General features: G+C 43.0%; 1 protein-coding gene across 8 annotated transcripts in view; it reads left to right on the plus strand.

Moving 5' to 3' along the window:
- The window catches only part of sugct (succinyl-CoA:glutarate-CoA transferase), a 564,860-nt gene that overhangs the window by 406,609 nt on the left and 145,194 nt on the right, over nt 1-13,057 (plus strand). The gene's annotated exons all lie outside the window — the stretch shown is intronic.

Below are 13,057 nucleotides of genomic sequence, written 5' to 3' on the forward strand. Positions count from 1 at the left end.
ATTGCACCTTATTGTCTACCTGTAATGCACTTTCTCTCTAACTGCTACAATTTACTCTGCGCTCTGTAATTATTTTCCCTTGTATTATCTCAATGCACTGTTGTAATGAATTGGTCTGTATGAACATTGTGCAAGACAGGATTTTCCCTGTATGTTGCTACATGTGACTATAATAAGCCAATTTACCAATTATGCACTTTGACTTGTATGTCACATTGACAGTACTTCAGCTGCAGTGTCCGCAAGTGCCATCATGTTTCAGGCGTCATCAGAGCTTGTCCACAGCATCGTAATCCTAACCTGTATGTAATGCATTTTGGGCAGTCGAACCAGACTTGTATAGTGATTGGAAGTGCAGTGCTCAGTGTTGTGGAACAGAAGGACCTGGAAGTACAAGTGCAGTTTGCTGAGAGACATTGTCACACTGGAGAAGAGATCTACCATGGTGCTACCTGGACTGGAGGGCCTGAGTTATAGGGGAGGTTGGCAGAGTGCAGCACAGAGGAAAGAGGGGTGACCTCATAGAGGTTTAAATCAATCATAATGGGTACGGATAAGGTGAGCAGTCATAGATCTTTCCTCACAGAGGGGAATCAAAAACTAGAGAGTACAGATGCAAGACAAGAGGAGAGAAATGTGAAGCTTCTTTTATAGAGAGGGGCATGAGTATCTGGAACAAGGGGCCCGAGGAAGTGGTCGAGGCAGGTATAATTACAACATTTAAGAGGCATTTAGATAGATATATGGAGGGGAAGGGCTTGAGGGTTATGGGGTGAACGCAAGGAACTGGGACTAGCAGGGAGGATGCTGTGGTCAGCATGGACCAGTTGGGCCGAAGGCACCCAATTTTATGACTAATTAGCCAGTATAATTAGGGATTATTTAATGATGCAGTATTGAATTCTGTATTAATTCATTAATACTAAGTGAAGATATTAATTCAGCAGTATAAAGAACCTTGTGATTCCAGATATATTAAGTATTGTTGCTAAACTAGTGAAATTAATATGTTGATAATCTACCCCAGAAGTCGGCTGGGGTGATATACTGCGTCCGGTGCTCCTGATGCGGCCTTCTATATATTGGCGAGACCCGACGCAGACTGGGAGATCATTTTGCTGAACACTTACGCTCTGTCCGCCAGAGAAAGCAGGATCTCCCAGTGGCCACACATTTTAATTCCACGTCCCATTCCCATTCTGATATGTCTATCCACGGCCTCCTCTACTGTAAAGATGAAGCCACACTCAGGTTGGAGGAATAACACCTTATATTCCGTCTGGGTAGCCTCCAACCTGATGGCATGGACATTGACTTCTCAAACTTCCGCTAATGCCCCACCTCCCCCTCGTACCCCATCTGTTATTTATTTATATACACACATTCTTTTTCTCTCTCTCCTTTTTCTCCCTCTGTCCCTCTCACTATACCCCTTGCCCATCCTCTGGGCTTCCCCCCCCCCTTTTCTTTCTCCCTAGGCCTCACGTCCCATGATCCTCTCATATCCCTTTTGTCAATCAACTGTCCAGCTCTTGGCTCCATCCCTCCCCCTCCTCTTATCATTTCGGAAATCCTATCATTTCTCCCCCTCCCACTTTCAAATCTCTTACTAGCTCTTCTTTCAGTTAGTCCTGACGAAGGATTTCGGCCCGAAACGTTGACTGTACTTCTTCCTAGAGATGCTGCCTGGCCTGCTGCATTCACCAGCGACTTTTGTGTGTGTTGCTTGAAATTCCAGCATCTGCAGATTTCCTCGTGTTTAGATTGATTTTAGAGTAGGTTAAAGGGTCGGCACTGTGCTGTACCATCTCATGTTCTGTTAATCAGCAAATCTATATAGTTCTGTAAGCCTTCCTATTAATCTTATTAGAATACCTTAATCCTGTTGCAGTGCATATGGCTGTTAACCCAGTAATATTAATTAGCATTTCTAATCCCGTAGTATTAGGCAGCATTACTAATCTACGACTACTATTCTTAATTTTACTTACTTGCTTACTGCTTCTAATGCCTACTGGCATTTAGGGCAGCAATGAAGGTCTTCCATCTCTGTCTGCCATTTGTCTTGGTGTTTGTGGTGTTCAGGGCTTCCTTCATCATGTCAGTAACTTCCTCTTGGTTTTCACTACTGTCAGTCATGCATGTCCCAGGTGGAGACTCAGGACAACCGTCATACGCAGATGTAGGAGGATTGTTCGTTGCTGTTGCCATAAAAGCTGCAGGTGTTTAGGGCATCAGTGAAGGTTTTTCCATCACACATATAGAAAGACTTTTCATTGCTGTTTCTGTAACAGTTTTGTTTTACCAGTCAGTGTTGTTAGTCCAGAGCTGAACCCCCGAACCTGGAGGACTAGTGAACCACTCTTACTCTGGCCTCTACCCTTTGGCCTGTTTGCCGTGGGTGACCCTAAGAAGAGCCAAAACAGAGAGTACTAACTCCAGCCAACATAGCTGTCCAGGTGACTGAAGCACACAAGCCTCCAATCCACAATAAGATTGTGGTCCTCTCCGAGATGCTCTTAATCTAATGTTACTCAGTTATTCGAGCCATATTAAAAACTCTTGTTTATCATTTGACATTAAGTAGTTCTTTAAATGGGTTTTCTTCGGGTCCTCTGATTTCCTCTGATGTCCAAAGACATTCCGGGTAGGTTAATTGGTCATTGTAAATTGTCCCGTGATTAGGTTAGGGTTAATCAGGGTTGTTGGGTTACTGGGGAGGTGTACTGAAAGGGCCTACTCCACCCTGTTTTGCGAAATAAAAGAGATCTCCAATAAATGTTATGGATCGTTCTTTGTTTTTAATCCATAACTAGGACATTGCATAATTGCCCTGTGGAATTAAGTAATATCATTACATTGATATAATTAATCTAACAAAATAATCCAGTACTGTCAAGTAATTTTGTTAAGGTAATGTTATTAAATAATTCAGACTCAGTTTTAACCATGTGTGTTATGTTTAACTAAATAAATAAATCACAGCATCAGTCCATCTTCGTACTCGCTCAGGGTTACTAAACCTACAATAGTAAATCTCTGCACTATTTCAATCTTATTGATACCTTTCTAATAGGATATCAATCCTAATGTTTAAATATTAATAAGGTTGAAAGAGTGCAGAAAAAATTCAGAAGAATAATACAGGTCTGGAGGACTTGAGTTATAGGGAAAGGTTGAATAGGTTAGGCAAGCAGGCTTTTCCCACTGAAGTTAGGTGGCATTACAACTAGAGGTTATGGGTTAAGGGTGAAAGGTGAAAAATAGAAGAACATGAGGGGAACCCTTTTCATTCAGAGGGTGGTGAGAGTATGGAATGAGCTGCCTGCAGAAGCTGAAGACTTCAATGTTTAGAAGGGAGTACTGTACATAAATAGGAGGGGTATAGACGGATATGTTCCAGATGTGGGCCAATGGAACTAGGAAGAATATGAGTTTGACACCGACTAGTTGGGCCAAAGTTCCTGTTTCTGTGCATAGTGCTCTGACTGTATGTGGTTACTTGCTATTGACCATCCAAGACTATTTATTAGTTCTGTTACATAGTGATAACTTCTATTGATTCAGTAATGTTAACCTGCTAATGTTATATAGTGATCTTTACTACAAAGATATTTAGTAGCATTATTATCCTAGTCGGGTGTTGGGGTGGAGGTATGTCTCTACCAAAGGAGTTGTAAGGTGCTCCTTCCCTCTGACAGCCTGTAGGTCACCTTAGGGCAAGGTGTAGCACCTGCTTAGAACCCCCCTCCACCCCCGAACAGGGTCACATGAAGCCATGGGAGCAGGTGGTGGATGGTCGTATGAGTAGCCGGTGCATGTCACAAGTCCTGGTTAAGCAACCACTGACACCAGGCAAACAATCTCTGAAGAGTATTGATAATGGCTGGGGTCACCCGTCTTGTAAAGAGACTGCACAGAAGAAGGCAATGGCAAACCATTTCTGTAGAAAATTTTCCCAAGAACAATCACGGTCATGGAAAGAACAAGATCGCCCACGTGATACAACACAGCATATAACAAATGATCGAAAATCTTAGTGGTAGTAAGACATACTGCTAATCCAGAATTAGTAAAAGTGCTAAATAGTTCTGAAACTGAGTAATGGTGTCAATCCACTGATACTGGGTAACACTGTTAATCCAACAATATTTAATATTGTTTCCCATGATGGGGGAGTCTAGTACGAGAGGGCATGACTTCAGGATTGAAGGGCGCCCTTTCAGAACAGAAATGCGAAGAAATTTTTTTAGTCAGAGGGTGGTGAATCTATGGAATTTGTTGCCACGGGCAGCAGTGGAAGCCAAGTCATTGGGTGTATTTAAGGCAGAGATTGATAGGTATCTGAGTAGCCAGGGCATCAAAGGTTATGGTGAGAAGGTGGGGCAGTGGGACTAAATAGGATAAAATGGATCAGCTCACGATAAAATGGCGGAGCAGACTCGATGGGCCGAATGACCTACTTCTGCTCCTTTGTCTTATGGTCTAATAAAATGTTTAGCTTGCTCTGTCAGTAATACGAAATAGAATTGTCAATGTTAAATAGTCCTGTTGCTAATACACTATTAAAATATCACTGTTAGTCTGACAATGATAAATATTAATGCTAATCCAGCGATAGTAAGAGCAGCTGTTAATCACGGAATGGTGTGGTTTCATAGTGTTTAGCACAATGGCTTTACATTGCCAGCAATCACCAGTTGAGGGTTGATTCCTGCTGCTGTCCATAAGGAGTTTGCATGTTCGCTGCGTGACCGCGTGAGTTTCCACTCACATTCCAGTTCCTTCCACATTCCAAAGGCCAGCAGGTTAGGGTCAGTGGGTGTGGGCATGCAGTCTTGACACTAGAAGCATGGTGATGCTGTCAGACAGCCCCAGCACAATCCTCAGACTGTGTTGGTCAATGATGCAAATTACATATTTCACTGAATGTTTGCTGTTTCAATTTATATGTGAAAAATGATGCTAATCTTTAATCTTTGATCTATATCCCCGTGTATCCTTTGGCAATCTTCTGCTTTGTCCACAAGACTACCAATTCTGTGTCAGTGTACACTTTCCTACAGGAAAGATGTAAATAACGCTGAAAGAGTACAGAGAAAATTTACCGGAATTGGAGGACCTGAGTTATAAGGGAAGGTTGAATAGGTTAGGACTTTATTCCTTGGAACGTAGAAGATTGAGGGGAGATTTGATAGAGGTATACAAAATTATGAGGGGTACGGATAAGGTAAATACAAGCAGGCTTTTCCCACTGAAGTTAGGTGAGATCACAACCAGAGGTCATGGGTTAAAGGTGAAAGGTGAAATGTTTAAGGGAAGCATGAGGGGAAGCTTCTTCATATAGAGAGTGTGGAACAAGTTGCCAGCGCAAATGATGCGTGTGAGCTCAATTTCAGTGTTAAAGAGAAGTTTGAATGGGAACATGGATAGTGGGGGTATGGAGGGCTATGGTCGCGGTGCAGATCGATGGGAGTAGGCAATTTAAGTGTCTTGGCCATGGATTAGGGCCTGTTTCTGTGCTGTACTCCTCTATGACTCTGTGAAATGTTAAGCGATTTTTTATCTTTCACTGTGCAATGCTAAATACAGCACAGGAGATGTCTATTCGTTCCATTAGGCTTGTACTAGTATTGGAAAAAGCTATCCACCTTGTCCCACTCTGCAGTTAAATTGTTCTAATGTTTCTCCTTGGAAAGTTAATGAATCTATGTATTTTGCACACTGCATTCCAGATTAAAATAGATGATTGTGTAAAAGAATTCATCCTCTTGTAACCTCTGCTCTTTTCCCAGTCACCTCTACTTTATGTAACAATTAATGTCATTTTATTGAAGCCAATAAACCCTCTTTATTGAGGCCAGCAGCCACCCTCATTAAGGTGCAGAACACCATCCCAAGTTCTCGGAGTTAATTTTGTTTTCCATTTAGAGACCCAACAAAGTACAGGCCCTTCCGGCCCAACGAACCGCACTGCTCAGCAACCCACCTAGTTTACCCCGGCCTAATCACAGGACAATTTACAAAGACCCACGCGCACACGGGAAGAATGTACAAACTTTGTTTTACAGAGGACGCTGGAACTGAACTGTGAACTATGAAGCCCAGAGCTGTAACAGTGTCACGTTAATGGTGGTGCCCTATCAGAGGGCTTGTTTGGGATTTGAACCTGGCACCACTCGCATGTTCACATTTTTCTCCCAAAGTGAGAATCATATCCAGGGGTTCCCAACCTCTTTTATGCCATGGACCAATACCATTAAGCAACGGGTCCGTGGGACCCAAACTGGGGAGCACTGCCTCTTACTTAGCAGTAGAAGTCATCAAATTCTTGCCTGCATTCCAAATAATGGATGGTATCAGGATGTAAAATTAGAACACTCTCACAGGTCTTAAGAATCACAAAATACCTCTAAGTTTTTTATTATGATATCAATTCTGTGTGAGACATTTTTTCTACATATTGCTATGAGAAAATATTTGATATATATTTTAGAACTAGGTGAAGAGGAATTTCTTTAGCTAGAGGGTGGTGAATCTGTGGAATTCATTGCAGCAGCTGTGGTGGCCAAGTCATTGTGTATTGTAAAAGTGGAGATCAATAGGTTCTTGATTAGTCAGGGTTTCACAGGTTACGGGGAGAAGGCAGGAGAATGGGGTTGAAAGGGACATGATAGAATGACAGGTCTTATGTTATTGCATCTCATGAAGCGTCAAGCTAGTTTCAACATATATTTACAACATTAGCCCGTATTTTCCAAATAGCAATTAATTTTGCCACATGTTTTTGTTTTCCACATGTTTTCCCATTACTGAGTGCAGCCTTTAGTTCTCATCTTGTCTGTACTTTTCAGTGTGTGTTGAATCATCCTCATGCTAGTTTTGTTACTATAATCCTTCGAACAACATGTTTAAGATGCACTGTATAATTTGGTAGCATAGTGTGGTGTCGAGTCAGGGCTACATTCTTTGCATGACCACACCTTAAGCAATAGTCACTCTTTTAGAGGATTACGTGGGAGACGTCAGTTTAGGTAATCTGTCACTATGTGTCATAACAAATTCCTCTCTCCCCATTTTCAACCTACATATATAAACAATGGTGGCTCTTCCTAAAGGGAATTTGTGCAAACTTGCTGCCATAATTGCATCAGACGTGGAAGAGCTGCATAACCAATAAAAGCAATCTGAGAATCTCATTGGTCCCAATGTTGTTCATTCTTATTTCTTCTCAGAATCAGGATTATTTTCACTGACGAATACTGTGAAATTTGGTGTTTTACCTCAGCCATATAGGGAAATAGCTGAAGTGAGAAGAGGGCATGACCTGGGTGGTGAGGGCACTTAATGATGGATGCTGCCTTCTTGAGGCATCACCTTTTGAAGATCTCCTCGATGGTGGGGAGGCTCAAACTTCAAAGTACATACGTGTCACCTGAGATTCATTTTCTTGTGGGCATACTCAATAAATCTAAAAAATAAAAACCATAACAGAATCATTGAAAGACTGCACCTACTTGGGCATTCAACCAGACTGTAAGATACAACAAAACTGTGCAAATACAAAAAGAAAGAAATAATCATAATAAATAAATAAGAAATAAATATCAAGAACATGAGATGAAGAATCCTTGAAAGTGAGTCCATAGGTGTGGGAACATTTCAGTGATTGGGCAAGTGAAGCTGTCCCCTTTGGTTTAAGAGCCTCATGGTTGAGTGGTGGTGACTATTCCTGCACCTGGTGATGTGAGTCCTGGGGCTCCTGTACCTTCTTCCTGATAGCAGCAACAAGAAGAGAGCATGTCCTGGGTGCTGGGGGTCGATGATGCCCACGATAGAGCTGGCTGCAGTTCCGCAGTTCTTTCTGATCCTGTGCATTGCGCCTCCATACTGACGGTGATGCTCTTCATTCTGCTCCAGAATGCAATCTGGTTCCAGGGTTCCAGCACTAGTAACCTTTTGGAATACTTAACTAGGTTAGGAAGTGAAGGAGGGAAGCTGATGGCATGTGCTTGTCTGTCTGTTTTACATAGACTAAGACCATAAGACATAGGAGCAGAATTAGTCCATCTGGCCCATCGAGTCTGCTCCACCATTCAATCATGGCTGATCCTTTATTTTTCTCCTCCTCAACCCCAGTTCCCGGCCTTCTCCCCGTAACCTTTGATGCCATGTCCAATCAGGAACCTATCAATCTCTGCCTTAAATACACCCAACAACCTGGCCTCCACAGCTGTATGTGGCAACAAATTCCACATATTCACCACCCTTTGGCTAAAGAAATTTCTCCACATCTCTGTTTTGAAAGAGCGCCTCTCTATCCTGAGGCTGTGTCCTCTTGTCCTAGACGCTCCCACCATCGGAACATCCATTACACATCCACTCTGTCTAGGCCTTTCAACATTTGAAAGGTTCCAATGAGATTCCCCTTCATCCTTCTAAATTCTAGTGAGTACAGACCCAGAGCCATCAAATGTTCCTCATATGTAAACCCTTTCATTCCTGGAATCATCCTTGTGAACCTCCTCTGGACCCTTTCCAATTCCAGCACATCTTTTCTATGATGAGAGACCCAAAACTGTTCACAATACTCAAGGTGAGGCCTCACCAGTGCCTTATAAAGCCTCAGCAATACATCCCTGCTCTTGTATTCTAGACCTCTTAAAATGAATGCGAACATGGCATTTGCCTTCCTTATCACCAACTCAACCGGCAACTTAACCTTTAGGATTTTCTGCACAAGGACTCCCAAGTCCCTTTGCATCTCAGATTTTTGGATTTTCTCCCTGTTTAGAAAATAGTCCGCACATTTATTTCTTCTACCAAAGTGCATGACCATGCATTTTCCAACATTATATTTCATTTGCCACTTTCTTGCCCATTCTCCTAATCTGTCTAAGTCCTTCTGCATCTTACCCATTTCTTCAACACTACCTACCCCTCCACCAATCTTTGTACATCTGCAAACTTGTCAACAAAGCCATCTATTCCATCATCCAAATCATTGATATACAGCATAAAAACTTATACAGCAGGGGCCGGTCCCAACATCGACCCCCACGGAATACCACTAGTCACTGGTAGCCAACCAGAAAAGGATCTTTTTATTCATACTCATTGCCTCCTACCAATCAGCCAATACTCTAACCATGTTAGTAACTTTCCTGTAGTACCATGGGCTCTTAATTTGGTAAGCAGCCTCATGTGTGGCATCTTGTCAAAGGCCTTCTGAAAGTCCAAATATACAACATCCACTGCATCCCCTTTATCTACCCTACTTGTAATCTCCTCAAAGAATTCCAACAGGTTTGTCAGGCAGGATTTTCCCTGAAGAAAACCATGCTGACTTTGTACTGTCTTGTCCTGTGTCACCAAGTACTCCATCACCTCATCCTTAACAATTGACTTCAATATCTTCCCAACCACTGAGGTCAGACTGACTGGTCTATAATTTCCTTTCTACTGCCATCCTTCTTTCTTAAAGAATGGAGTGACATTTGCAATTTTCCAATCCTCTGGCGCCATGCCAGAGTCCAGTGATTTTTGAAAGACAATTTCTAATGCTGCCACAATTTCTAACACTACCTCTTTCAGAACTCTAGGGTGCAGTTCCTCTGGTCAGGGTCACTTATGTACCTTTAGGTCTTTCAGCTTTTTGCGCACCTTCTCTCTTGTAATAGTAACTGCACCCTCTTCTCTTCCTTCACACACTACAACATCAGGCATACTGCTAGTGTCTTCCACAGTGAAGACTGATGCAAAATACTCATTTAGTTTATCAGCCATCTCCTTGGTTTTTTTTGTGTGTGCCATACTCTTCCAGAGCCTCGGCGACCACTTTTTCAAGTGGGTGTCTTGGAGGAAAGATTCTGTGACTGGTCCCCCACGTCCTTCTCACAGCGCAGTTTTTTTTTAACAAGGTCCAGTTGCGAGATCGACACTCAACCCGGCACGGATGGAAAGCGTGCCCGGGAGCAGCCTGACTGGATTCGAACTCGGGAACCTTCACTCCGGAGTCCGGCACTGATGTCACTGCGCCACCAGCCGGAACATCTCCTTGTACCCTGTTATTATTTCTCCTGCCTCACTTTCCTGCGGTCCTATATCCACTCTCATTTCTCTTTTATTTTTTAGCATACGTGGAAAAAAAAACTTTTACTATCCACTTTGATATTATTTTACACTATTAGTTCCAGAATCAAAAATGTTATCTGTATAGAAATTACTAAAAACTAGTGTTCAGAGACTAAACATGAAAAAGTCTGCAGATGCTGGAGCTCCAAAGCAACAAACACAAAATGCTGGAGAAACTCCGCAATTCGGGCACCGTCTATGGAAATAATTAAACAGTCGATGTTTCAGGCTGAGACGCTTCATCGGGACTGAGAAGGAAGGGGAAAGATGCCAGAATAAAAAGGTTGATGAGAGGAAAGAGGCTCGCTGAAATGTGGTAGGGTAAGCCAGATGGGTGGGAAAGACCAAGGGTTAGAGAAGAAGGAATCTGATAGGAGGAGAGTGGTCCATAGGAGAAAGGGAAGGAGGAGAGGACCCAGGGGAAAGTAATAGCCAGGTGAGACATAAAGGTCAAAGTGGGAAAAAGAGGAAGTGGGGGTGGGAAACTTGCTTATCAGAAGGAAATACCGCTATTCATGCCATCAGGTTGGGGGCTACCCAGACGAAAGGTAAGGTGTTACTTCTCCACCTTGAGAATGGCCTCATCTTGGCACAAGTTGGGACCATGGACCAACATGTTGGAACGGGAATGCGAATCGGAATTAAGGCATTTGGCCACTGAGAATTCCCGCTTGTAGGAGAAGATGATGTGTTCTACGATATGGTCCCCCGATTTACGATGGGTGTAACCAATGTAGAGGAGGCCGTATCAGGAGCTCCAGGCGACACCAGCAGATTCGCAGGTGAGGTGTTGCCTCACCTGAAAGAACTGTCTGGGGCCTTGAATGGAGATGAGGGAGGAGGTGAATGGGCAGGTGTACCATTTAGCCCGCTTACAGGGGTAAGTGCCAGGAGGGGTGAATGGACAAGGGAATCGCAGAGGAATTGCTGTGGAAAGCAGAGAGGGGTGTGGAGGTAAAGATATGTTTAGTGGTAGGAACCCTTTGGAGATGATGGAAGTTGCGGAGGATAATGTGTTGGTTGTGGAGGCTGATGGGATGGTAGTTAAGGACAACAGGAACTCTATGTTATCCAGGGCTTGTGATATCATCTTTCCACAACATCCTAGAGACTTCTTGATTCTTATAAAAAGTGATCAAAAAGGCCACTGGAATCAGGCAAACCATGTTCGTTGTGGAAGTAAAAAATGAGAAACAAGTTTATTATCACTGACATACAGGTGTACCTAATAAAGTGGCCACAACAGTGGAACTTGGTGCAGTCTTCTGCTGTGGCCCACACTTCAAGGTTTGACGTTCAGAGATATTCTTCTGCACATCACTGTTGTAACGTGTGGTTATTTGAGGTACTGCCGCCTTCCTGTCAGCTTGAACCATTCTCTGACCTTTCATTAACAAGGCATTTTCACCCACAAAGCTGCTGCTCACTGGATGTTTTTTTTTTGGTTTTTTTGCACCGTTCTCTGTAAAAACACTAAAGATTGTTGTGTGTGAAAATCCCAAGAGATCAGCAGTTTCTGAGATACTCAAACCACCCCATCTGGCACCAACGATCATTCCATTGTCAAAATCATTTCTTCCCCCATTCTGCTGTTGGGTCTGAACAACAACTGAACTTCTTGACCACGTCTGTGTGCTTTTGTGCATTGAGTTGCTGCCACATGATTGGCTTATTAGATATTCGTATGAACAATGTACCTAATAAAGTGGCCACTGGGTATATATTGTGAAATTTGTTACTTTGCAATAGGAAAGCAGTGCAATACATTTAAAAATTAGATAAGTAACAATCAAAAACATATAAAAATGAATAAGTAGTTCAAAAAGAGAGCAAAATCGTGAGGTAGTGTTCATGGGTCATTCAGAAAACTGACGGCAAAGGGAATACAGCTGTTCCTAAATTGTTGAATGCACATCTTCAAGGTTCAAGTTCAAAATAAAATTTGTTATCAGAGTCACCACATACACCCCTAAGATTGTTTTCCTGCAGGCATACTTAGCAAATCTGTTGAACAGAAACTGTAAGCAGGATCTGTAAACACCAGGAACTGTGAACAAACTATACAAATGCAGATCATAAATAAATAGCAATAAATAACAAACATGAAATAACAAGATGAACGAGTCCTTCAATGGTTGTAGTTTTCCCCTTTGTTCAAAACCCTGATGGTTGAGGGAGAGTAACTGTTCTAGAACCTGGTGGTGTGAGTCCTGAGACACCTGTACCTTCTACCTGATAGCAGATCTCCTCTCTGACGGCATGCGACCAGTCAGAATGCTGTCCATGATACATTTGTAGAAATCTGCTAGAGTCCTCCTTTCACAACCGGACTTGGGACCATCCATGGGGGAAGTTTTGTTTTAATCTTCATGTGATTATTTGCCCATCAAAGCAGCAAGTGGAAGTGGAGAATCCTTCCGTGATTTCCTTGTTCATTTGTCCCTCCCCACTAATTACCCTGCCTGGCACATATCCCTGCAAGCGACAGAGGTGCTACACCTGCCCATCCACCTCCTCCCTTACCTCCTTCCAGGTGAGGCAACGCTTCACCTACGAATCTGTTTGGGTCATATATTGTATCTGGTGCCCCCGAACACAAGCTAATAGGTGAAATCTGAAGGGGGAGGGATGAACTTAGGAGCTGGGAAGATGATTGGTGAAAGAGACAGAAGGCCATGGAAGAAAGAAAAGAGGGGAGGAGCACCAGAGGGAGGTGATGGGCGGGCAAGGAGATGAAGTGAAAGAGGGCAAGGGGATGGGAAATGGTGAAGGAGAGGGGTGGTGGGGGGCATTACCATAAGTTCAAGAAATCGATGTTCATGCCATCAGGTTGGAGGCTACCCAAACAGAATATAAGGTGTTGTTCCTCCAACCTAAGTGTGGCCTCATCACGACAGTGGAGGCGGCCATGGATAGACATAGC

Source organism: Mobula birostris, chromosome 1, assembly GCF_030028105.1.
Source record: "Mobula birostris isolate sMobBir1 chromosome 1, sMobBir1.hap1, whole genome shotgun sequence".
NCBI lineage: Eukaryota > Metazoa > Chordata > Chondrichthyes > Myliobatiformes > Myliobatidae > Mobula > Mobula birostris.